At 45.0% G+C, this 27655-nt stretch overlaps 1 long non-coding RNA gene across 1 annotated transcript; it reads right to left on the bottom strand.

Annotated features, from left to right (window-relative positions):
* Positions 1-742: 742 nt before the first annotated feature.
* Positions 743-27030, bottom strand: LOC136581982 (uncharacterized). Its single transcript, XR_010787111.1, has 3 exons — positions 26967-27030; positions 22076-22242; positions 743-759 (listed from the first exon to the last, which is right to left on the bottom strand). It is a non-coding gene; the product is annotated as an uncharacterized lncRNA (long non-coding RNA).
* Positions 27031-27655: the final 625 nt, after the last annotated feature.

Below are 27655 nucleotides of genomic sequence, written 5' to 3'. Positions count from 1 at the left end.
TGTACTGAGCTTGGTTCTGGTACAGTATTTATTCACTGAGCTGTTCTAGTGTGGGTTCTTCTTTCTGTACAAGTAGAATACATGGTCAGGGGAGGCAAAAATAAATTCTCCACAGAATGCCGTTAAATCTAAGGCTGGCACTGGATCAGAATCTCACCGATCAGTAGGTCATCCTCTATCCTGCTATGATGTAGATACCATATTGTAACAAATAAATAGATCCAAGTAAATGTAGAAATGCAGGTTAGGCTGCGCCTCTACACAGGAGCAGAAAATCAGAAATAAATGGCGTGCCAGATCTGTCAACAGTGACATCCAACAGAACCCATTGACTATTTTGACTTGTTTCCATCAGTGTCTGTCAATGTACTATAAAAACAATAGCGCTGCATGCTGTACTATTTATTCCACCATTTCTGACAGACGCCATGATGGAAACGTCCTAACAAAGGTGTGAAGAGAGCCTAAGGAACATGTACAAACACTATGTGGCAAGTGACTTTTCATGATTGACTTGAGTTTTCCTCTAAGACCAACGTGAGATGTCTTCCAGGGTTGGATAAGTGATGTCACAGGTGGCTGAACAATGGGAAGCGGCGTCCTTTTCCCAGGGAGCTCTCAGAGCTAATTCATGGTGGAAAGCGAGTAGGATGCAATCCACTTCCTCCAGGGTGACTCGTCCTCTCCGCTCCGATGCGGGCAGGGATGTGATCCTTGTCTGTTGTCATGACCTTGTTTTATTGGATGTTCTAATAGAAGCTGAAATGGATATTGCCTATAATTATTCATTGCGCAGGATCCTGTAGGTCACTCTTTGTAGCAGGATAGAGAACCGTCATTGTCTACATTGCTTAAATTACCGAACATTTTGCCAATGAGTCCTGTATTAGTGCTCAATAATGATCTCGTGCTTCCAAAAACTTGCCTTTTATCATTCATAGGCTGAGTGTAATTTAGTCAAACACAATCGAACGGTGATTATAGCTTTAACCTTTTCTGCGCCGGGTCAACGTGTGCCAGTGCTCACTGCTTATTAACCTTTTCCCTTCTTTGTGAGTACTAGAAAGTGCTGAGGTTGTATTGCTTTATCGGAATAGATAATTATCATTTACTTCAATGCCTTCTCCTCTTGCTTTCATGTTTTCTACCTGTTTGGTGATAAGTCTCCCTTCATTACTCATTAGGAATTCTGTTAAGAAGTCCTACTTTATCAGATGCATTTATATGACTTAGAAATTATGTTCTTTAACCCCTTCCAGTCACACATACGGCTATATATTTCCAACTGCTCATATGCCGTGCAGATAGGATGCCTATAGTTGTCCACAGCATATGAGGCGTATGGAGCGGGCTCTAATTGACAGATGATGACCGCCTGCAACAGCCACTATCGGCAGTAACTCTGATCGTGGCTGTAAACAGCATTAAATGCCACTGGCAGTTCTATAGAACGACATTTAGGCCGGATGCACATGAGCGTAAATGTATTTGCGCTACATTTTTGCGGAAGGAAAGTTGCATATTTGTGCACGCAACTGTGTTTTGTTACTGTGCTGCTTATGTGCACCAGTCATGCACAATTGCACAAGCAAAAAAATACACACCGACAGAGGCGTAACTTGAAGCTCCTGGGCCCCAATGCAAAACCTGGAATGGGGCCCCCAACTATAAGGCTTTATTCATAGTACTGGGCTCCCTATTTGGAGAAGAGAGGCCTTATGGGCCCCCCAAGGCTCCTGGGCCAAGGTGCAACAGCATCCCCTGCATCCTCTATAGTTACACCCCTGGACCGATGCTCCCAGCCATTGAAATCGCCAAATTCTTTAATTACAGCATGCTGCATTTTTGTTTTGTTTTTTGCACAGCCGAAATACGCACACAAAATACATGTTTGCGAATGAACCTATCGAAATCAATGGGTTCTACTTTCTGTGTATTGTGCACACAAAGATTTATTGCGCAGATACACTCATGTGAATCCAGCCTTCAATCTCGCGATCAATTGGAATTTTTAAATGTTCCAACCGGCCACCTTTTCCCCGTGAGATAAGATTGTGGGGGTCCCGGCTGGGTGTCATGGCAGTCTGAGGCCCCGGGGGCTGTCATGGTCATTTGCTTATTATGGACGTGCCTGAGACATCTTTTTAAAAGGTAGTTTTGTAAAATTACAGCATAATGCAATACCATAGTAATGTATTATACACTATAAGCGATCAAACAATCACAAGTTGAAGTCTCCTATGGGGGCAAATTTTAAAAAAAGTAACAATGAATTATTATCAAAAATATTAAACTTTTAAATAAAAAAAAAGTTCCTAAAAGCTAGTAGCGTTACATCTGTATATGTACAGTTTATTAAAATATCACATTATTAATCCTGCGTGACTAACCCTGTCAAAAAACAAAAACAAACAATGCAAGAAATGCACTTTTTTGGTAACTCCTTCAACAAGAAAAAATTGAATAAAAAGCAAACAAAAAGATGTCCTTACACTGATACCAATACAAAGAACAGGTCGACCCACAATCAATCACATCATTCTCAGTATAGTCCCCAGGCTGCTGCATGAGAAAACCCCACAAGGTTGGCAGTGTATGAAATCCTGGCCCTAGTCTAGCACCAATGACCCAGCCTTGGAAGTCGCTCAGATCGCTGGATTTTCCCATCTAATGGGAATTCACATTGAAACTGATATTATAGGTTAGGGCCCGCTCCTTAGACACTGCATCGAGTGTCCATGTGTTAAGGTGTAAACCAGCAGCAGAAGAGGGCATCCCTTTTAATCTTTGCTATGGGCCTGCTTTCCTTCTATATATACCCCTGATCAACACTGCTAAAAGCAATGAAACTATTTGGGTATTCTGTACGAGAAAGTCTGACAGTCATCCCACCCTATATAATAGCGGAAACTAAAGTATTGGTGGTTCCTATCAATAGTAGGTGACACATGTGAAGAGGTACCCCAGGCATGGAGTATTTCAATCATGGAGTTGCCAGACTTAACGTGAGGGTGACCGCTGGGCTCAACTGTGCATTTTTTTAGGCCATAGCCTCCACAGGAAAGCAGTGGACGAAGGCCTGATTACAGACTTTACCCAGAATCCAGCAGTGAGTCAGTACGTCACCTCGGATGGACTACATCTTAGCTTAACACACAGCAACTTTTATTCAACATAAGGCATCACCAAAACGTTCTCACAGTAAACCGTTTGGATCACTCGGTGCTGGACTAGCGTGACAGATGGTGCGGGGCTCTTAGTCACTATAATTCTTGCTCAGTTATATTGCTTAGCCTTCCAACCTTCGATAACATCGACTGGGGCAGCAACACTGGTCTTGGAAAATTCTGGCAGCCCTCAGAAGACTAGCACTAGTGAGGAGTTAACTTTTGAAAAGTTTGAGTTTGATTTGGCCAGTTTGCTGAACTTTTGTAAAAAGTTTGATACGGTCCAAATGGAAAGTTCATCAAAACCCCTAAAACTAGTGGGTAACACTAAGAGCCATAAAGGGCCTTTTTAATGCACTCAGACAGTGTTGAGGACTAGTGTTGAGCAAACTGAATCACTAGAACCCTTTTTTGGGTAGAACTTCACCTAAAGCTCAGTTCAGATTCCTTATGGTTGGTGTCTGACTAGGAAACATAGAGCGTTTCAAAAATACTGTATGTACTGCTGGGAATCCCTCTGACATAATGACATTGTTATAAAGGTCTTCCTTGATATTCTGACAAGCTCTAATGGGATAAGTAAGATGCAGGATAGAAGGATAACGAGACAAAAAAAAATCTAAGAAGGGGCTGGACTAAGTAAATAATATTAAGTTAAGACAATACAGTTTTGGAAGAATTCTTGTCTATAGAAACCACAGCCCGCCATTGGTGACGTGAGTAATGCAAGCTTCCATAAGCGATAAAATCACAGGCTAAAAATTAAAAATTCATATGGCCATGAAGATACCATCAAGTCTGTCCCTTCAACTTCGATCCCGAAACGATTTTCCCGTCATCCAGTCACCGTTTTTCAAACCAGACTCAACTATAGAAATTCCTGAAAGGGCCTCTAAGTGTGTATTTTGTATGAAAGCCCTGTAACCCAACGCGTTTTATGAGCTCAGGAAACGTGTTCGCTCTTAGGAGTGTTCTGTGACCCAACATTTCTAAGCTTGACATGCTTAATTTTTGCAGCCAGTATTAAATAGCCCATCATACCGGATATTTAATTTCAAGATATACTGCATATTATGTGAGCTCACCTACACTAACTATTAGCTTAATTGAGTTTTTGCCTTAGGCAGCACCCTTCCCTGACTACAGGGGGCAGTATTCATATAATTTTCAATCTCTATCTTTGCAAAAGCCTACAAACTTCCCTGATTGTGAGGGAAACAAACCTTGAGACAGAGATTTGATATTTATTATACTATGAAATAATAGGCATAAAAAACCTCAACGTCAAAAAAAAGCAGCATTTTCATCATTCATATAGTGTTGACCACATACAATCATGAAAAATGGCTGCTGCATAATTTGGACCCTGTCAAAGTCACTCAGATACTTAAAGGGGTTGTCTCGTGAAATCAAGTGGGGTTCAGCACTTCTGTATGGCCATATTAATGCACTTTGTAATGTACATTGTGCATTAATTATGAGCCATACAGAAGTTATTCACTTACCTGCTCCGTTGCTAGCGTCCCCGTCGCCATGGATCCGTCTAAATTCGCTGTCTTCTGGCGTTTTTAGACGCGCTTGCGCAGTCCGGTCTTCTCCCTGGTGAATGGGGCAGCTCGTGCCGGAGAGCTGGTCCTCGAAGCTCCGCCCCGTCACGTGTGCCGATTCCAGCCAATCAGGAGGCTGGAATCGGCAATGGACCGCACAGAGCCCACGGTGCACCATGGGAGAAGACCCGCGGTGCATCGTGGGTGAAGATCCCGGTGGCCATCTTGGTAAAGGAAGAAAGAAGTCGCGGCAGCGCGGGGATTCAGGTAAGTAATAAACTTTTTTTTTTTTTAACCCATCCCTTGGGTTTGTCTCGCGCCGAACGGGGGGCCTATTGAATAAAAAAAAAACCCGTTTCGGCGTGAGACAACCCCTTTAAGGCTCGTTTTCACTAGCTCAGTTTTCCTGCTCTGTTATGAGAACATGAAAATTAAACCTACTAGCTGAACGGATCCGTTATACACAGTACTGTGCAAAAATTTTAGAAAGGTGTGGAAAAATGCAAAAAAATAGAAGTATTAGTTTTATTTTTGTCAATTAAGGGTTCCTGTCCACGGGCGATGATTCGCCGGCGGTAAATCGCCGGTGAATCACGCTGTCTGAAGCTTTCCATAGCGTTGCTATGGAAAACGCAGGGCCAGCGTCCACGAGTGAAGAATCATAGCAATTCTCCACTCGCGGGATCTAAATCGCAGCTTGCCACAATTGGCAGCGATTCTCCGTGGTGAGCCTATCTTTTAGATGCTCCCGGGCAGCTGCTCCTGCGAGATATCACTACTCCCGTGGACAGGCAGCCTAAAATGCAAAGTGAGTGAACAAAAGAAAAGTCTAAATGAAATCAGTATTTTCTGTGATCGCCATTTGCCTTAATACCACATCAATTCTTCTAGGTGCAGTTGCACAAAGCCAGGAATTTTGTAGCATTATAATCCAGTGAATGATTAACAAATTATACCAAACAGGTGATAAGGAGCATCATTTTTTATTTGTAGGTTGAAGTACAACAAAACTAACTGGAACAGAAACAGCTATGCAAAAGCTTAAAACTCAATGAGAAACAGACAGACTCTTCTTCAGAGGTGAGGTTGTGGAAGACAATTTCATGTTACACATCATACACCATGGCAAGTCTGAGCACAGCATGGATACATGGATAATTATACTGCATCAGCATGGTCTCTCCCAGGCAAAGATTTCAAAGCAGACTGCGGTTTCAAGATGTGCTGTTCAAGATCTTTTGAATAAGCGCAAAGAAGTGAGCAACATTGAAGACCGTAGATGGTGTGGTCAGCCAAGGAAACTTGGTGCAGTAGTAAAAAGACACATCCTGCTTACTTTCCTTCAAAATTAGAACATGTCCAGGAGTTCCATCAGCTCTGAACTGGCAGAAACCAGTGGGACCTGGGCACACCCATCTGCTGTTTGGAGAAGACTGTCCAGAAATGGTCTTTATGGAAGAATTGTGGCCAAAAAGCCATGTCTTTGGTATAGAAACAAGGCCAAGTAACTCAACTATGCACAAAAACTTAGGAACTGGGGTGCAAAAAAATGGCAGCAGATGCTCTGGATTGATGGGTCAAAATGTGAAATTATTGCCTGCAACAGGAGGCAGATTGTTCACCGAAGGGCTGGAGAGTGGTACAATGTGCCTGCAGGCAGCAATGAAGCATGGTGAGGAGTGGTACAATAATGAGTGTCTGCAGGAAGCAGTGAAGCATGGTGGAGAGTGGTATAATAATGAGTGTCTGCAGGAAGCAGTGAAGCATGGTGGAGAGTGGTATAATAATGAGTATCTGCAGGCAGCAGTGAAGCATGGTGGAGAGTGGTACAATGAGTGTCTGCAGGCAGCAGTGAAGCATGGTGGAGAGCGGTATAATGAGTGTCTGCAGGCAGCAGTGAAGCATGGTGGAGAGCGGTACAATGAGTGTCTGCAGGCAGCAGTGAAGCATGGTGGAGAGTGGTACAATGAGTGTCTGCAGGCAGCAGTGAAGCATGGTGGACAGCGGTACAATATTGAGTATCTTCAGGCAGCAGTGATGCATGGTGCAGAGCAGTTCAATAATGAGTGTTGGCAGGCAGCAGTGAAGCATGGTGGAAGGTCCTTGCACATTAGTGGCTGCATTTTAACAAATGGAGTTGGGGATTTGGTCAGGATTAATGGTGTTCTAAATGCTGAAATACAGGGAGATATTTATCCATCATGCAATACCATCGGGGAGGCATGTGATTGGCTCCAAATTTAGGCTGTAGCACAACAACAAACCCAAACATCCAGCCAATGTCATTAAGAACTATCCTCAGTGTGAAAAAGAATAGGGGGTCCTGGAAGTGATGATATGAGCCTTGATCTCAACATCATCGAACTATGAAGAGATGGAAGAATTTGAGCAAGCCTACGTCCACAAAAGATCTGTGGTTAGTTCTCCCAGATGTCTGTGTAGTGGCCCGAAGTATACATATCTGGCCCCTCCATAACTGTCCATAAATGTCCATAGATGTGTCCCTAAATGTCTGTCATGTCTAATGTGGATGCACTGTGCAAATGTGTTGTCAGTGGTTTATGTGTATTGCATAGCTGCAGCGTATGAGAGGTTAATGTCTAGGTATGTCTGGAAAATGTAACAGTTTGTGTGTATCCAATGTTGCCACGTGAGCATGAAAGGTGTTTGCAAGGTGTACAAGTCAGTCAGTCTTCACAGTAATTGAGTGAGTCTGCAAGTCTACCCATGGATTACAATCTAAGAGGAGTGTGAGAGAAAGCCCCACCTAGGCCTATCCAATATGGGAGAAGCTGAGCGATAATCCATCGACTGAGAATGGAGAATACCCTGTCTTATCCCGTTGGTATAGAGTCCCGAAGCTACATGGAAGGATTGAGAGAGTGCCATGACAGACAACCAAACTGTGAGTGTTGGCCGGTATAGAGAATGAGAGTGAGAGAAGTCGTCCGGGAAAGTAATCTTACAGATAATGAGGACTGTATGCACCAAGATACCCCAAGTAGCCTCCTTGCCTCCTCACAAATAGAAGTTGTCCTAAAGCCAATCCTCCATTGCAAGAACTGTTATGTATTTTTCCTGCTGGATGTTCTAGTAAAGAAAGGCTTTACCGACCGTTCCCGGTTCAGTCTATTTAAAGTACAGCCCTGTGTGTGTGGACTATTTATTGCACCATCATCAGAGTTCACCCCAGTGCATGGAGCGGTGGCGTCACCCGTTGACAAATACCACAGTTTTAATACAGAATTTTATACAGGTAACCATGCCACCAGCGTTGCCTGGAGAGGCCTGTCAGGGCCTCAGGGGAGGAGATGGTAGTGCCACTGTGACATCCCTAACACCTACCTCACCATCTCCTCAGCTGTGGGCCCTGCACGTCGGTCACTGCAGACACTCCCCCTCTCTTCTGGCATCACAAACAGGATAAGACCTCTGAGCCTACAGTCTACGCAAGTGTTTGCCATCAGAATGTCTAGTTCCAGCACTCAGGAGAGTCGGGGCTGAGTTCCCTGTCAGAGAAGCAGAGTAATCAAGATGCTCCATGTGGTGAGAGATGATGTCGTTGTGTTTTTGGACTGTGTACACTTGTCAAACTTTAACCCCTTGAGTGGCACGCCCAGAAAAGTTCCGTGACGAGCTCCACTGCTCATAGCAACATAGCCCGGAAGATTTCCGGGCTATGTATCACTATGGGAGCTGCAGAGCACAATGCCACAAGCTGTGACAGTGTGCTCTGCCTGCACAGACCCACACAGAGCAGTGCAAGGGCTTTGAAAAAACAGCAGAAGATATTGCCGACATGTCGGCAACCTCCTGCTTTGTTTACAGGTTGCCATAGAGACCATCGGCTTGTCAGAAGCAAGCCGATGGTCTCTGTGGCAGGGAGAGCTGGTTGTTAGCTGTCAGAGGACAGCTAGGTACCAGCTCTTACAGCAGAAATCAGAGAAAACCTCCGATCTCTGCTGTGTTAACCCTTTACATGCTGCAGTCTATGTGACTGCAGCATGTAAAGGGCTGTCACCATCGGACCCCCGGAATGTGATCAGGGGTCCTGATGGGTCCCTGTGGAAGTCCCCTAAAGGGACAAAAAAAAATAAAAATTTTAAAAAAAATTAAAAAAAAAAAAAGGAAAAAAATTATTAAAAAAATAAAAAAAACACTTGTCTCCCTTTACTTTGTAAAAAATCAAAAATACAATCACACATGTGGTATCCATGTGCGTCGTAATGACCCAGAGAAGGAAGTTAATACATTATTTAACCCCTTAATGACATGGCTCCTTTTTTCTTTTTTCCCCATTTCTTTTTTTCCTCCCCCCTGTTTAAAAAATCACAACTTGTCCCGCAAAAAACAAGCCCTTATATGGCCATGTCAATGGAAAAATGAAAAAGTTATGGCTCTTGAGACGCAACTGCAAAATTAGTTGAAATTCAATGATTAGACCATTTTAAAAAACCTGCCCTGGTGGGCACGGCAGGGTGGTAGGAAACCCGCCACTCAAGGGGTTAATACAGAGTCCAGAGAAGATTTCCATATGGACACTTAAAATGGTGCCCAACAACCTTCTTCTTCAGCTACTTCACCCAGGAAAATTTTCCACCTAGCTTTTCCCGTCATAGCCACAGAAAAGTAAGGGGGAGGACAACCCCCACTGCGAAGCTTTGGCACCAGAATAAGGACGGCCCCCAAAAGGTGGAGTCTTCTAGTGACGGGCAGCCTCTGGACCTCTCAGCACATCCTGCTTCCAGCTTTCAGTCTGCAAAGATGTCCTTTGCAAAGAAAGCCTCCATGACTCAGCAACTGCGAGGAGAGCCTGCTTGCTATCCACCTCCACAGCCCCAATTCTTCTGGGGAGATTAACCAGAATTACTAGAGGTCATGCCTAGAGACTCTCCCACTTTACCCTCACCAGAGGAACGTCTGGAGGAACCACAGCCTACACCTCCCAGACCGGAGCGACCTACTGCCTCTGCCGTAGGTAGAGCACCCGAGCGGCCTGCAGGATCTGCCCAACGGAGGTATACCTTCAAGGTGCCAGGAGAAACTGTACAGCTAAGCTAAAATTGTTTCTTAAAAGTTTAAGGCCACCTGCACACGAACGGGTCAGGTTCCGCATGTGGGACCCGGCAGCGGAATCCGACCCGGACAGCAGCCAGCGTCCACACGTACCGGTCTTCTTCTTTTATCTGCACTGCGGATGGTGGCGGCTATCTCTGTGTACCCCATTGAAATGAATGGAGTTGAGGCCGTGCATACATCTTGCTTCTCCATTCCTTTCAGTGGGGCTGACGAACAGGTATCTGTCTGAGCCATTGATCTGAATGGAGCCGCTGCCAACAGCCCATTCACCACTACACTACAGAAATGGGAGAAGAGATCATGAACTATGAAATAGGAGGGAAAACAGGATCCCTAATCTTAGGATTGGCGGGGTTTCCCAGCAGTCAGACCCCTACCAATCTATCGGTTTTCACTCATCCAGTGAATAGGTGAAAACTTGTGGTTTTTAACCACTGACTGGAATACCGCTTTAAGGGCCTCATTCCTTACAAAACTGATATATTCGACAGAAGCTCCTTAAACAGCCCATATCTGCTTCCTAGACCCATGTGACTATGACCAGGGATTCGGAGTAACCGCACTCTGATGGTGAGCTGTAGTAATGCATCCTTGCACTTAGTTTTATTCTAGTCCCTGATTGTGTTTTGCACCCACAGACCATCCATGTCCTACTTGGTGGCCCCATTGTCTCCTGAGCTTGCATCTTCACCAGCGCTGTGTGTCGTATCCATCCAGCTGAAGGATTTGAGTGACAGGGGAACATTTAAATAAAAGCACTTATGCTGCTGTTTACTAGCGGAGCGCGCTTGGAAATGCCAGCGGCTTTGGCTCTTATTTATGAATCACAAGGAGGTCCTGGGGTAAAAGGCAGGAAAGCAGCGTACGCTGGCAATGCCGGAGCCACTGGCAACAATCTGACACTAAATTAATGTGCACAGCCTGTTTTCTCCAGAAAGTGCTAACACAACAATGCATCAAAACTAATTATTTCCATGAGGTAACAGAGTCGTGATTTGACTCTCATCTTCTATATGAGAGGGGGGAAAGTAGCCATCAGAACAGAGGTGGTGCCTTCCTAAGACAATACGGTGGCCCTAGTCAGTAGCTTAGAGGGATTCTCCAAGAATTCCACCAAACATTGCCTAACCTTGTGTATGGATAAACTGATGCCTTCCGATGTGTATTCCATCGTCGCCCCAATCTAGTGCATGCCGCTTATGTGCATTTTTAACTTCTATGTTTGGGGCGTGTTTGTAGTCCTGACCTGCATTTCATGAGAAGTCTCTGCTGCTGTAGCAGCCACCAGTACGTCTAACAGATATCACAATAACTCCACATATGCAGCCTTAGTTATGTGCAACTCATGTGGTCACACAGGGTGCCATCCACCAGATTGTGGGGGTAGGGGGCATCAGGCAGATGTAGGCTGTAGGTGATCATCCCTTAGGGTCTACCCAGCCTGATGATCTACGTCCTTCAAGCGGTACACCCTTATCTGAAGTTCTGCCTACTACAATCTCTGTGCCTCTCATTGTCCTCCCACTACATCGTCCAGCCTGTTTATTAGCGGGCCCTTTCACCTCCATCGTGAAGAAAGGTAGTCAAAAAGATTGATGGAATGGAGCAACCAGGGGTGTAACTATTGGGGGTTCAAGGGTAGCAGTTGCCTCCCTGTTACGTACCAAGACACCAGTACTATAAATGGCACGGGGCAAATAGGGGGCCCTGTTACAGATTTCGCACCGGGGCCCAAAGGTTCCTAATTATGTCTCTTTGGACATATGTGCATATACTTAGGAGATAGGTAATAAGTTGTGAAGTTTATTTAATAAAAAGCAGCTTGTCATCGACAGGCATCGGCGATTCTCTCCTCGAGTACACCAGTCATCGCCATAAGGGATGTCGTGTACCTAGGCGGTCTGAAGCACAGTTGCTCACAGCGCATGTGTGATTCTTATAGTATAGGCATGCTCTGTGAGAGGGAGGACTTTAGACTACCCGAGTATGAGACATCACTTATGGCAACACGGGGATGATGTATGGCACATGGCGAGAGGGGGTCAAGCATCACGTGACCTGTAGGAAGAAGTGCGGCTCCATGAGGATATTATTAATAAGGTAAGTCACAAAAATACATAACATTAGGATATAAAATGATTTTAAAGATGTAGTTCTCACAACCTCTTTAACCCCTTAAGAACACTGTCTATTCTGGACGTACGTTTTGGGGCATTTTTATCTCCCCTTTTCAAAATCCATAACTTTATTTTGCAGTCGACACGGCCATAGGAGGGTTTGTTTTTGCATGGCAAACCGTAGTTTTCATTGGTCCAATTTTTTTGTGTAGATATTTTTTTTTTTGGGGGGGGGGGGCGGAGATGACATAAATTCTGCCATTGTTTTTTTTACAGCTTTAATTACACTGCATGAATAACGTAATATTTTTTTCTGCAGATTGGTACGATTACGCCAATAGCAAAGTGATATATTGTTTTAGGTTTTACCACTTTTGCACAATAATCCTTTTTTGGTTTTTTTGCATCGCTGCATTCTGAGTCCCATAACCTTTATTTCTGTTGCACCGTGCTGAGGGGAGGTCAGAATATGGCGCAAGCAGCATGACTGGATGAACTCTCAATGTCACGTGCCAACAGTTTAGGCTGGCAGATGTGCAGCAATAGTGTGGGGAATGTTTTCTTGGCACACTTTGGGTCCTCCGATTCCTGTGGATGGGCACCACGCTGCAGTTCTGAATGCTAAAGGAGGTCCAACGCGCTACTAGTGGACATTAGAAGTACCTTTACCCCTTAAGGATGCGGCTCTTTTTTTTTTTTCCTTTTCATTTTTCCTCCCCACTTTCAAAAAGTCACAGATCTTTGATTTATGCCACAATCTAGATGTCTGAGGGCTTGTTTTCTGTGGGGCGAGATGTATTTTTCACTTCTACTATTTATTGTACCCTATAATGTATTGAAAAACCTTTACAAATTTATGAGTGGAGTGAAATGGTAAAAAAAGAAATTCCAACATTTTTGGGTGGTGGGGTCTTGTTTTTATGGCATACACATTACGGCAAAAATAACATGATCACTTTATTATATGAGTCAGTACAATTAAGACAATAACAACTCATATAATTTGTTTTTATCATAGCTTTTCTGGTTCAAGTCCCCTACAGGGACATACAAGATAAAATTAGTAAAAAAATGTAATAAGACACTAACAAACAAAAAAACCTTTTTGCTCACATTCTTATTTGTATAAAAAAATTAAAACATTTTAAGAAAACCTCACATATTTAGTATCCTATCCATAACGACCTGTACAGAAAATTGAACACACTATTTATCCTGCATCGCAAAACTGTAAACAAAAATATGGAGCCAAAATGCTTATTTTGTTCATTTCGACTGCCAAAAAAAACACAATAAAAGTGATCAAAAAAGCCCCAAATACAATATTTATTTGGCACGTAAAAAATAAGCTTTCACAGAGCTCTGTCAATAGAAAAATATGTATTCTTCTAAGCTGGTGATGTTTTTCCACTGCTCAGAGATCCACTTTCTGTGCTCTTTTGCCCACTGGAATCTCACATTTCTGTTTCTCTTGAACTGGTCGTCTATTGTTAGAGCTCATCTGTGCTAAGGAACAAGACGTTGAGCGATCGGACAAGTTAGTTTGAGCACCAGTGTTCTATTTTACTGCATTATGCACCACCTGTTCATCAGAAAGATTCTTGACATCCTCTTCTGACCCCTTTCATCAACGAGTTGCTTATATTAACAGGATCCCCTTTCTCTAGATGTTTTTCCTTGATCACACCATTCTCGGTATACTCTCCACACTACAAGTCCCGCAACGTTGGCAGTATATGAAATCCTGGCCCTGGCCACTGTAGCAGCAGGCCTCGTTGGGTAATGCTCAAATTGCTCCATGTTTCCCATTCTAATGTGGACTCGCACTGAAACTGAGTTACCAAAAACTTGCCACTTCACATTATGCTGCACTTCGAGGTCATACGTCTTAAGCAACTCCAGTCGTGAAAGGGTCGGTGTCTACAATAAAGTGGCAACTGTACATTTAATCATTCCACCCCAAATGACTTTAATTTTTTTAGAACCCTTTCCTAAATCCATTGGCCCTCGAGGCAGTACTTCACCTCCCACCACCCTGACAAAGTGCCAATTCTCTAACGAGTAAGTATCTATAAACCGTCAGGCCGACACTCGAGCAAGGTGAGGCAAACAAACCGCGTCTCCCCCGCCAGGCGCTCCGATAATTTAGATAAACCAAATCTGCTCCTGTCACAACATCTTTGAAGAACAACCGAAAGCCTCGTAACTGCATTCTATAATTGTATCCCAGGCTCTGAAGATATCTAAAGACTCGCTATTTATCTGCCTGGTGAGGCACAACACTTTCTTATTAAAAACATATCTATCATGTTTAATGACTGGATTCCCCCCTCCCCTCCTCTAATATAGAACAATGACAGGTGTGAGGAGGAGATGAGAATCAGATGCCTGGCCAATATGCTCGCTGCTTGAAGACTCCTTGAACATCAGTATTCCTTCCCGGTGCCAAAAGTGGGATGAGATTAAAAAAAAAAAAAAAGGAGAGAGAGAGGAGAAATAATGCGCAGATTACACGGCTGTGCACGGAAGAAAATGGTACCATTTGCAGTTGCTGATAAAAGCATGTTGAAATGCATATGGAAAATACTATTAGAAGGAAATCCGCAGCGCTGAAGTAAATCGGGTCATTAGGCTTTGGTGTGTAGAAGAGTGTCTCCCATCTGACAGTGCAGAATGGTCCCGTTTCTCCCAGCTTATGTTCCCAGTTACATTAAACAGACAAACAGATTGACTATTTTGCATTTCTCATTTGACAACAGCTTGTCTTCATTTGCAGCACGCTGGTGGCAGAGCTGAAAGCATGGCGACGCATAGTACGCAAGGTCCTGCTTTTGAATAACAGCAGATGCCAACATTTAACTTCAAAATCAATCAGCTTTTCTCTCTCGTTTTTTTTTTTTTTCCTTTTGTGCTTTTGAGTAGATAAAAGGCTTTAGTGAAGTGTCTTAAGAAGAAAGAGGGGAAAAAATTGCGGAGGAAACCGGCACTTGATTATTGGGACGTCGATTGGTTAGAATCTTATATGGGTGGAATGGAGTCGGAGAAGTGTTTTTCAGTAAGTTGTCAAAAATGATACACCTTCAAGTAATATACTGTAGGGATAGGACAAAGATCATCTTCCATTGGCGTAATATGTGTATGACCAACAGGACGGGACTGGTGTTACATAGGTGCTGCTTAGCTCTTCCTGGAGAAGTAGGCACTTTTGCGGGAAGTACACTAACTTTTCCTATGTCAGCTCCATATTGACTGACTGATCTCTCTTAAGAAGAGGCTCTTCAGCAGCTGCAGTCTGATTTATATCTGATTTTGCTGCAGAACATCAGAACAGATACATGTAAGGGACTTTCTGCTAAGGGGATAATGCTGCCACTGAAGGAGTGACAAAGCTTATGGTGTACAGAACTGAGCATGCTCCTTGGGAACTTTCCAGTGACATCATGTAAGCACCATTAAAAGGATTTCTTCTGCACCACGGACAAAGTGCAGAGACTGTTAGGCCGCCTGCACAGGGCTGGATTCCGCATGCAGAATCCCGCAGTGGAATCCAGCCCTGGGAGCAGCGGGGCGTACCTGTTACTGTCATTTGTCATCTGTACTGCGGATTGGTCCACACTGCTCTCCGTCGGACATGCGCACACCATTTTTCTTTTTTAAACCCCTGCTTTTCCCTCATCTTCACCTCGCGATGACACGGAATCTGCGACCCTTCTGCAATGTCATTGCGGAAGGGCCGCGGATCAGACGGCTTCCATTGACTTCAATGAAAGCTGTCAGTGCGGAATCCACACAAAAATGGAGCATGCTGCATGCTTGCAGGAAGAATCAATGGGCGCTATTTCCTGCGGATTTCACAGCAAATATCCGTACGTGGGCAGGAGCCTTCAGTGAATGAAGCTGCTGCGGGGAGCTGTGGCTGGAGTGGTGACATAGCCTGCATAGAAGCTGCAGTTCCCAGAGAAGGAAGCGGGAGCCTGAGTCTCTCTATTTGAGAGGGGCTGTTTGAGTTTCTGCTGCTGAACACCAGAATCCAGAGAGAACAGCCATCGGGAACAGGGAGAGAACGCTGGACTGAATGGCAGGACAATGGACCAAGACCAAAGAGGACACCAAGGAGTTTGCTGCCAATAAGCCGTAAGTAAGGTCAGCCTCAGTGAAAAAAGATGCAAACAATTCAATAGGTCTGTTGCATAGGGCTTGGACTGTACTGGTGTTTGCAGTTACAAACTGAGATAGTGTCACAGGGACTTGAGCCTACACAATTGAGACAGATCGGCCAGGGTTAATGCTATGTTTCAAGTGGACTGTGTTTCTAATGGGGAAGCATTAACTCCTTAAAGTATGAACTGTGTGATTTATATTCCGGTTCAACAAGACTGATCTCTTTATGGCATTATTGATACTATTTTCCGCATTACTCATATCATAGCATGCGTAGAATATTTTTGATCCTAGGATTTAGTAAGCCGTTGCTAACGATAGGTGGTTCTTATTATTATTACATCAACATTACTAATTGCATATTTTGGTACTCCTTCTGTTGCATCAGATCCTGAATCTGTGTCATAACACCACCTACCCGTGGCATCCACACGGTGGTTCAGTATTGGCACTGTTGCCTGGGGTCCTGGGTTCAAATCCAATCAAGGGCAACATCTGCATGGAGTTTGTATGTTCTCCCTGCGTTAAGTCTTTTCTCACACTTTAAAAACAAAAGGCAAAAGATTTATTCGATCTGAAGAGAAATGCGCAACCACAATTGACCAAATGAGAAACAAAAAGCTTTTATGATCTGATAACCATATACCGGGGAAGAAAGCCCATATGCTCAACTGGGAAAAAGAATTGGAAGAGGAATTTTCCATGGAAGAGTGGTTGGGGGCTACGAAGAAGGCACTACAATCCAGAAAGGGGGCAGCCATCCTAGAATCCCAACTTAAGGTATAGATGAGGTGGTATTTTACTCCTCACTTGATGGCAGATCGCTTAAAACAGGAGCGGCATGTGGCCAAAAACACATCTATTCTGGTCTTGCCCAAAAGTGATGGGATTCTGGGATGGAATATTTGCGCTTTTGAAAGAAGTGCAGAAAGCGAATGTCCCAAAGTCTCTGAAAATGGCTCTACTGCTACTAAACCTAGCTAGATAGATAGTTTTCCTAAGCCTACTTGATATCTGATAGGACATGCTCATAGCAAGGAGATGGACCCCACCCTTGCCTCCGACAATAGAGGAGTTTGAAGGTCATACGGCGGAACATTGCCTTTATAAAAAATGCTTCGCCATATGCACCAATTCATAGCAGAAGTATTTAGATGTGTGGGGAGGGTGGGTGACATGTAAGAAAAAGTGAGCCATAGAAAAAGAAATAAGACGCCACATTGTTGTTGTTTGTGTTATATGTTGAAACTGATGTTATGTATACTTATAAGAACAACATTTTCTTTGGAGACAACGCAGCGATTTCTGATAGAATTAAGAGCTATGAGCATACCAGCATGAAGAATGTCCATATACGAACGATGCTTTGGAATTCCTAGGACGTTCATATACTTGAATATTGCATCGAGATGTATAAGTTTGACAATTTTCCAATAAAGATCCTAATGATTACAATTAACAAACATACTAACAGGTGAATATCCATTGTGAGCCACCGTAGGATATGGGTGTGCTATATATACACCTCTAGGGGCTCGCTCACATCACCGGTTTTGATTTCCATTTTGCAATTCCATCAGAGGAGACGCTAAATGGAAAAATGTCCATTGATTTCCGTGGGATTTTCTGAGCTTCAGTTTAGCTCCTTCAATTCTGTTCCATTTGATTTCTATTTTTTTTCTTAAACGGAAATAACACTGCAGACCGCCGCGCCATTGTTTCTGCAAGCAAAGCGTAAATCAAACAAAGTACACTTCCATCTTTTTTTTTGCATTATATTCAACTAGGTGATACACCCGTGCGTTGCACTACGCTATAAGAGCAGGGATCGGTTATTGGAAATTGGGCTTTCAAAGTTCTTTCCTTCTACATGATAGCTGATGTTATTACGCCATTTTGCAGTGGTACCAAATCATTCATTTGTCCAAAGTATGATTATGAGGCGCTGCGCAACTGGCACATCAACCTTACGCTCTACGTTAGCAGGACAAAAGGATACAACATGCATCAGATGACTAATGGATGTAAAAGGAAGTGAATGGAAACTATTCATCTTTTACATTAATCTTCTTACTGGATCCATTAAAAATGGAAACTCTGGTTTCCATTTGAATTCTGTTTTGCTGTCCATTCCAATCAAAACAGATGCGAACGAGCCCTAAACTGCTGTGTGACCCCATAATAGACACCTCAGATGCTGCAGACTCTCTTTATGAAATGGATGAGAGCATTTTATGTCATTCATGGACATAATTCTCTCCATTAGTCTTCAAAATGATGTTCTGCAGCAGCTGAGATGTGTATTATAAAGAATAACTTACCCCCCTACTATGAAGTATTAAGACTATTGAAAGTCACCATGGAGTTTTTTTGACCTGCCATTCCGTACATTTGTCTGGTCATAGAGCTGCTTAAGAGCTCCTGCTCACAGACGGATACTTGACGCAAATTCCGCGGCGGGCGTAGGATCCGCAGCAAATAGCGCCCATAGTATGCTATGGGAAATCAATTCTTACCCCACACCTGTGGAAACCAATTGCAGTTTCCGCAAGTGGAGGAAAAGTCGCAGCATGCTTTTTTTTCCCCGCAGATTCCACGTGGACGGCTTCCATTGATGTCAATGAAAGCGGTCTGATTCGTAGACCTTCCGCAATGACATTGCAGAAAGGTTGTGAATTCCGCGCCATCGCTAGATGATGACCTGGTAAAAGCAGTCGTTTTTTAAAAAACATCTGCACTGCACATGTCCGACGGCGAGCCGTGTGGACAATCCACAGGACAGCTTAAAATGAAACCCACCAGGTACATGCGGACGCCGCTGCTGGCAGAGCCGGACTCCGTAAGCAGAATTCAGCTCTGCAGTGTGCAGAGAGCCTTAGGCCCAATGTCCACTTGCATGCATGTATTCCACTGCTGAATCCCGCAGCGGAATCTATGTGTGCCCGCGGACATTGGGAGAAAAAATGGTCTTCTTACCTCTCTGGTTCCAGCGCGGATCTCCTCTGCGCCGGCCGGATCTTCTTTCTTCAGCACGGCGAATGCGTCGGGACGTGGCAGTGACGTGCCGTACGCATGTGCAGTGCTTTTTTTTTTATGTCCTGCTTTCCCACTGATCCACGGCACAGGCACAGTGACAGCTACGGGTGTGCCGCGGATATGAGGGCTTCCATTGACTTCAATGGAAGCCGTCCCGTGAGATCCGCAGGCAAAATGGCTGCGATTTCTTCCCGCGTGTGCAATCCGCACGCCAGGAAAAAAATCACATCCGTATACTTTAAATTGCCCTGCGGATGCTGATGCATCCCTATGGGCGGCTAGAGCTGCAGATCTCCCTTGCGGGAGACGCGTGGATTTTATGATTAAAATCCACCCATGCACACGGAGCCTTAGTGGCTTTTAATAGTCCTATTATTTACTGTAGGGGCATTCTATTATTTCCAAACACTGTTCTGGCAGTTTTAAAACTGAAGTTAACCCTTTAGCCTTCCACAAATCCTGAAAGTATAGTATTCTGGTCTATGGAATTATATTCTTCTCTTCTTTTGTCCAGCTGATCTACCTGTGTGACAGTATTTACTGTAGTTCTGGTATTCTATTCATAAACAAGAAATCTCAGGCTGAGCAGCGCTGTCCATCTTGCACCAAATTCATAGAAAAATCACATATACGGTAGAAATCTCTGTTTTAGACCGCCTGCATACGGCCGGGTCGGATCCGGCTGCGAGAATTCTCGCAGCGGGACCCGATCCGAACGTCTGCAGAGAGCAGTGTGACACTCACCTGCTCCCGCGGCCCCAGCTCTTTCATGTGCCAGCTGCCGGGCAGCTGGCGCATGCGCAGAGCGGAGCCGGCGGCCGGTGAATGACGTTTCTGTGCGGGGCTCTGCGAGCCTCGCACAGGAATAGAGCATGCCACGATTTGTTTGCCGCGCGAGATTTCACGTGGCCAAACCGCGGCCGTCTGCCTAGGATTACGTTTGTTAACGCAATCCTATGGCAGCTTCCAGGGGCGGAAATTCTGTGGGAAATCCCGCCGCGGAATTTCCGCCCGTCTGCAGGCGGCCTTTAGCTTGAATAATGTCAAGCATGAAGCTTCCTTGCACTAGTTACGGTACTTGTTTTAGAGGTAGACGTGGGTCTGAGCCATGTGACTCTCAAATTATTGTTGTTGTTGTTATGCGTTTAGTCATTCTTGACCCTCAGCGACCCCAAAGGCTCCATCCCTCCATGTTTTTCAGTTTTGTGCTGCTTCTTTCAGTTGTGTGATATCCATGCCAGTATAGGCTCTGACAGTATTACCCATCGTGTTCTTTGGCGGCCGGGTCTTCTTTTGCCGCTCGCATTACATGGCCAAAATCCATGAGCCTGAGCCCGGTCATCTTGTCCTCCAGTGATATATTGAGTCTTACACGATTCCGGACTTCTCTGTTTGTTCCTCTCGCCGTCCAGGGCATACACAGCAGCTCTCACCGGCACCACAGCTCCAACACATCAATCCTCTTTCTATCAGCTTTTTTTTGCAGTCCAGCTTTCAAATCCATACATGGCTATGGGGAGGATGATGGTTTGTACTATCCTGCTTTTAGTTCCTCTACCGATACCCTAATATATGTGTGGGTATATAACTTTTCACTATTGGTGTTGAGCAAACTTTTGAAATGTTCGCTTCTGCCAGAAATATGGCAAAAAGTTTCCTTTTCTCTGAATTAGTTTAAACTGAACCGGAACTTCATCAATAGCCCTAAAAATCGGTGTAGAACATCAACAGTGGTGGCAGTCCTCTTGTGGATGGGTAGTTGACACTGCTGCTTTGCAACACTGGATCCTAGGTTCAAATCTGACTAAGGACAACATCTGCATGGAGTTTATATGTTCTCCTTGCCTCCATGTGGGTGTATTTCTCATAGTATTAACAATCACCTTTCTTTATATAGCACATACATTTATTGGGAAGAACAAGCAGGGTGGCTCAGTGGTTAGCACTGTTGCCTTGCAGTGCTGGAGTCTTAGGGTCATATCTGACCAAGGACGACATCTGTATGGAGTTTGTATGTATGTGCTATATAAATAATGGCGATTATTATGAAACACAGGGAGAACATACAAACTCCATGCAGATGTTGTCCCTGGTCAGATATGAACCTAGGACCCCAGTGTTGCAAGGCAACATTGTTAAGCCACAGGACCACCACCATGAACTGCCCAAAGTTCGGGTTGGCTCTCAAACGAACCTTTAGCAGAGTGGCTGACTGGTTTGGTTTACTCCATCCTATCTAGTAGGAATTGAGTGATTGGGGGGCCACTTTAGGCTGCAAGAGCTGCTGCCACACTGATAGGGACTAAAAATGAAGCTATTGTGCCATTCAAAGCCAATTGCATAAACAGAGGGAAATGGGTAGCAAAGCAAAGATAAAAATAAGGTGGCTTTCAGGAGCTGCTTGACACCACTTCACTGCCACATCTCAGTTTCATATATTTAACTACTTTTTCCACTTTCTTGTTTACCAACATTGCAGCACCTGTGGACACTAGGTACATAGCTATAATGGGTGCAGAAGATGCAGTCGCACATGGGCCTCTGAGCCTTAAGGGCCCCAATAAGGTCTCTCTTTGCCACATAAGGAGACCAGTACTATGAATGAAGCATTATAGTTGGGAGCCCAGGTACAAATTCTGCATTGGGGCCCAATAGCTTCAAGTTACACCTCTGGTGGGCACAACATATCTGTACGGGTTCTCAGCATCCTTTCAGGGGCCCATAGCAGGTGCAGCCTGCTTCCTATGGTACTTAGGCCCTTCCTCTATGTATTGCTATGGGGCAGGTCCAACACATCCTATAATGTGGCTCTTGACTGTACATTCAATTACATATAGATGTAGCAGAGCTAAGTTGGTTCTCCAGAAATCTTTGCAATGAGACTGGATTTTATATTGATGAATACCCTTAATCTCTGCCGCTAATTTATATATTATTTTAATTAAGAATTAGTAACAGCACAAATTACCTTCATGATGTATGAAATAAAAAGCCTCACACAAGCGTCCAATGATCAATGTGTCCTCCAGATCTGGCGTCTATTGTCCTATTAGTGACTTGTTTCAGGTCCGTTGCTATTCAGGAAAGTATTATGCTATCTCTGCAGTCTTCCTCTAAATGAACAGCCGGATTTTCCTGGGGAGAAAAGGAGCTATTTATCAAAGTCATACTTACATCGTTTGCATTATGCCTAAAGCAGGGCACAGATTTAGATGCATTTACCAATAGCTGCTATTATGCTGGCGTCTAATGAAAGAAATGCCAATTTTGGGTCGGTAGTTGGACACCTTGATTTGCAGTGGGCCAGTTTATTTGACAGGTTAAATGTCATAGAAAATGCCAGGACCGAAAATGGGATCTGGTGATTTTAAGGTTTTCATTATTTTAATGTGCAGCATAATTAAAAGTTCAGCAACTTTTAAATGTAAGTTTCAATTTTTCACCACTCTCAAGATCTTGGCTTGCTGTCAAGGAATAGAAACATTTACATTTTGAAGCTGAAGTCTGCAGAGGACTGATGCATCTCACATCAGTGCTACAATGTATCTAGCCTAGGCAATTCTTCCTCAGCGAAATGTAGCAGCCCAGATCCATCTACTACCAGGAAGGTTTGCAACAATGTTTCAGTGTAGCAGGTGAAAGGTTTTAGGCCTCGTTATCCCGAGCGTTGTTTTGCACGTGCATTTGTGCGCACAAATCCGCACGTGCCAAAACACACATGCACAAAGCTGCATGCCTATTGCTTTCGGTATTAGTGTATCTTGACGCCACCAGAAGCTAGAGGTTTGACAGGGAGAATGCCCCTCTCACACCCCCAGCTCCCGATTGGTACAAAAATACAAGGTTCTAGCAGCCTCTCCATAGCTTGTAGTGGGGCGACTTACGTGTACATTAGGAGCTTCAGTGTGTATAATGAAAGCGAACAAAGAAACCTCACCCTCACTCTAAAGCAGATAGGGCTGCAAAAAAGAATGCAGATGCAGCAGCAGTCTCACCGGTTGCTCCTCCGCCGCTTCTCAGCACTGCGTGCTGGCATGCCCGAGGATAACGCATGACTCCCTCCGAACGGCTGCCTGTAGCGTTGCGGCAGGCAGCTTCCTGCAGCCCGCCGCCTGAAAGCTTCCTGACGGCCGGTCCCCCGCGCACATGTAATGCACATGTGCTGCCGCTGAGGCTCCTGCTCCCCTTCCCCCGCGGCTGTGCAGTGCGATGGGTGATCGCCTGCTGCACTGTCGCGGCGGCCGCCTTTGGTAGTGTGTGGGCCCGCCGCTCTCCCAGAGCAAGCTGAACATTACATTGGCCACAGGGGGGAAAGCCTTGCTTCAGCATCACAGTAATTTCAGGCCGACAGGGAAGACCAGGAGCGGCATGTGTTCTTTGAGGCCGACGGGGACGACTTGGGGCGGCGTGTCTGCACGTGGGGACCATGATATGCAGGTGTGCTACAAAAAAACACTTCTTTGTGTGCTGGCAGGACCTGCAGGCCAGGCACATGTGCAGCCTATCACATTCAGGGAGTGTCATCCCCCTGTCAATCTGGACTCCACAGGACTTCCTGGTGGTGTCAAGATACACTAATACTATTGCTTTCAATGGGGCCAACGCTGCCGGTGGCCCCATTGAAAGCAGTAGAATGCCGGCACCCCCCTGCATTAATTTTCACTGCCCTATATCACGGCCCTATATCGCGCTCGCCCGGGTGAAGGTAGCCTTAGGGTACACACACATGGGCATTTTTACCATCACTGGCTGATTGGTTCTCCTTCCTTAGACCACTTTTGGTAGTTACGACCCCCTGCATACCAGGAAGACATCTGCCCAGTCCCCTAGTCATCACAATTTTTCAAGCTTTCAACACATCAACCTCTAGAAGTGACTGTTGACTTGCTGTCTAATACATCCCACTTCTTGACAGATGGCATTGTCATGAAACAATGTTATTCCTTTCACCTTCACAGTAGTTTAATGTTACAGCTGATCGGTGTAAACAGGAATGACAAGCAAGCAGAGATGTAATCTGATTTCTGCAGATTTTGGTACAGATCTGCAGCAGATTTCGCTCTTTCAATTGAATTTAAATTTGAAAGGGGTTAAATTTGCTGCAGATCCACAGAAAATTAGCAACATGTGAACTCACCCTGAGGGTGGCTTCAGAAGAGCGTGTTTTGAATTCATGAATGGGTGAGTGCTGCCTCTGATTGGCTGAGTGCTGGGACCAATCAGAGGCAGCTCTCAGCTGTCATTCAATAGCTGAGAGCTGCCTCTGATTGGTCACAGTGCTCAGCCAATCAGAGGCAGCCCATTCAGCAGGCGAGGATTTTAAATCCCCGCCTGCTGAATACTACTGAGAGCAGTGCAGGAGAAGAGACGGCTGGACACGGCTGAGCCCTGTACCTGAAGAAAGGTGAGTATATAGAGATGAGCGAACGTACTCGGGTGAAAAGTACTCGGGTGCGCTGTGGGTGAGCGGGGGGGGTTGCAGCGGGGAGTGGGGGGGAAGAGGGAGAGAGAGAGGGCTTCCCCCTGTTCCCTGCTGCTACCCCCACTCCCCTCTGCAACCCCCCGCCCCACAGCGCACCCGAGTACTTTTCACCCGAGTAGTGAAGTACTCGAAAATCGCGGTGCTCGATTGCGAAATCGCCCTTACCGAGTACGTTCGCTCATCTCTATGAGTATAGATTTTTTTTTTTATCACCATTCTTTCTTGTTTTCAGGGAAGAGCTTACATTTAAAGCCCTTCCATGAAAAACAATTACTGGATGCCGGCAGCTTGATCCACTACCGCAGCTGTCATCTGTGACAGCTGTGGTAGGGAATTCTTTATTCACTGCAGAGATGAAGAATTCTTTTGCTGCATCTGTCACAGATATGACTGGTGCAGCAGGGAATTCTTTTTTTCCATGCGGGCATGAAGGAAACATCTGGTACATGCGGCAGATGTGTTCTTCATCCCCGCAGCGGCGGAGAGGTAAGGTTTTTTTTGTTGTTTTTTTTTCACACTAAAATTGTTGTTTTTCAGGGAAGGGCTTATATTTAAAGCCCTTCCCTGAAAAACAATTCGGGGGTGCTGGCAGACCATTGTCTTCAATGGAGCCACCAACAGCAGGGGCGGCTCCATTAAAGACAATGCAAGCATTATTATTATTATTTTTTTTTTTAAAACTAATATTCTGTTTTATTGGGGAAGAGCTTATATGTAAAGCTCTTCCCTGAAAAACAATTCAGGGGTGCTGGCAGAGCATTGCCTTTAATGGAGCTGCCGGCAGCCATTGCGGCTCCATTGAAGACAATGCATGGACCTGCACTCGCGCGTGTTTTTGTACGGACATGGGTGCGCACTTATGTACGCACATAAACACGCTCGTGTGAAGCCACCTTAAGGACAGGCGCACACAAATGTGTGGTAAAACGCAATATATATTAAATCCTTTTACCGCGGTGTGGACTCGCGTAGCAGTGATTCTGCCTGCACATGACAGTATATCTCACGCACCCCGTCATCCACAGGCTTCCTCCTTTGCTTTCCTTAAAAATTTTCTGCTCTGTTACATGGCGACGTTGCGTATACACGCCGCACATACGCAATTTTATTATGTATGTATAGCATTTTGTATGCACCCAAAAATAAGGCTCTATCACAAATAATATGCTGTAAAACAGAACATGCTGCATTATTTTTACTTGTACAGTAGAACCTCAACTAACGTCATTAATCCGTCCGGAAGCAACGAACTTTAGTAGAAATCAATGTTAGTTGAGGACATTATTTCCATAGGAATTAATGTAAATCTGATTTAATTGGTTCTATATGTTCCAAAAAACACAAAACCCCATTTACCGTATTTTCCGGACTATAAGGCGCACCGGATTATAAGGCGCACCTTCTATGAGCGCCTTATAAGCAATCTTGCTTCATATATAAGGCGCACCGGATTATAAGGCGCAGCACATTAGTGCTGTGCAGGGGCCGGAGAGGCTTCTATCAAGCCTGATAGAAGCCTGTCCGGTCAGATCGCGGTTGCTAGGCAGCCAGGGGCCTTCTGAAAGGCCCTAGGGCTGTCTATGCAGAGCGCCTAGCAAGTCGTGCGCTAGATGGGCACTCTGCATAGACAGCCCTGGGGCCTTTCAGGAGGTCCCCGGCCGCCTAGCAACCACACAGCGTCCCACGATCTCATCGTGGGACGCTGTACGGGCCCCCTGAACATCGGTTGCCGGCTGTGCTTACAGCGGGCACCCGGCGGCAGCAGTTCTGATGAGCCGCGCCGCTCGTTAGGACTGTTAACACTTTAAATACCGCTGTCAGAGTGGTATTTAAAGTGTTAACAGTTCTGACAAGCGGCGCGGCTCGTCGGAACTGCTGCCGCCGGGTGCCCGCTGTAAGAACAGCCGGCACCCGACGTTGTATGGAGCAGGATCCACCCGCGATCCCCTCCATACTACTACTTGTTTGACTTGCGAACGGGCTCCCGGAACGGAACCTGTTCGCAAGTCGGGGAGCACCTGGACTGTCGGGTTCATATATAAGGCGCACCGGATTATAAGGCGCACTTTCTATTTCTGAGAAATTCTCAGCATTTTATGTGCGCCTTATAGTCCGGAAAATACGGTAATAGAGAATAACTCTGGTCTTTAATACCAAAAATAATAACAATACTGAAAGAATATAAAACACAACTGTAAAGAATAAATTAACATTTAACAGATTTTTGGACATTTAGCATACAGTGTTTTGACATAGGACTGCAGGAACATCATTATAGCAGTACGTATCACTGTGCTATCTGTGGTTTGACATAGGACTGCAGTATATATTTGCAAACGTTTCTTTAATGTACTGTACTCATCTGTACAGTACTTACATTTTGCAGTACAGTGGGGATTCAGGAGGCAGGCAGCATTCAGCCGGCACTTTGGGGATTCAAATGCTGTACTGTGACAGGAGGCAGGCAGACCCAGCAACAATCAGCCGACACTGTGCACTGTGGAGAGGGGAGGGGGAGGAGTAGGCGTGCTGATGCAGGAGAAGCAGGAAGTGACCGGCATCAGCTGCGCACCGTCTCACTGAGCGGCGCCCGGGGTCATGGAGCGGTCGGCGCCCTTATCTGACGAATGCAACTTTATTTGAGGAACCGCGCTGCCCTGACACATCAACTTAAGTTGAAAACCGTGTTACTTAAGAGCAATGTTACTCAAGAGTTTACTGTATATTATACGCAATGAAAAAACGCTAGTGTGAGTGTAACAGTGAAAATCGGTGTATTTGAATTGCCGTGATACACCGTGTATTATACGACATTCGAATACGCTCTTGAGCTTGGCCTAAAGGTGATTTATAATGAAACTTCATGCAGATGTTGGCCTTGGTCAAATTAGAACCTATGACCCAGAGTTGCAAGACACAAGTGTTAGCCAAAGTCTCACAGGACCAACACTATGAACTGCCCAAAGTTCAGGTTGGCTCTTAATCGACCTTTTTCAACTCCCAACTTTTTTTTCCTTCCCCTGCATGACATCTCCCAGCATCCCAAATCCCTTGAAGTACAGTTGG

The sequence above is a fragment of the Eleutherodactylus coqui genome, chromosome 11 (genome assembly GCF_035609145.1).
Source record: "Eleutherodactylus coqui strain aEleCoq1 chromosome 11, aEleCoq1.hap1, whole genome shotgun sequence".
Classification (NCBI taxonomy): Eukaryota; Metazoa; Chordata; class Amphibia; order Anura; family Eleutherodactylidae; genus Eleutherodactylus; species Eleutherodactylus coqui.
This window is presented reverse-complemented; position numbering and strand designations above follow the sequence as displayed.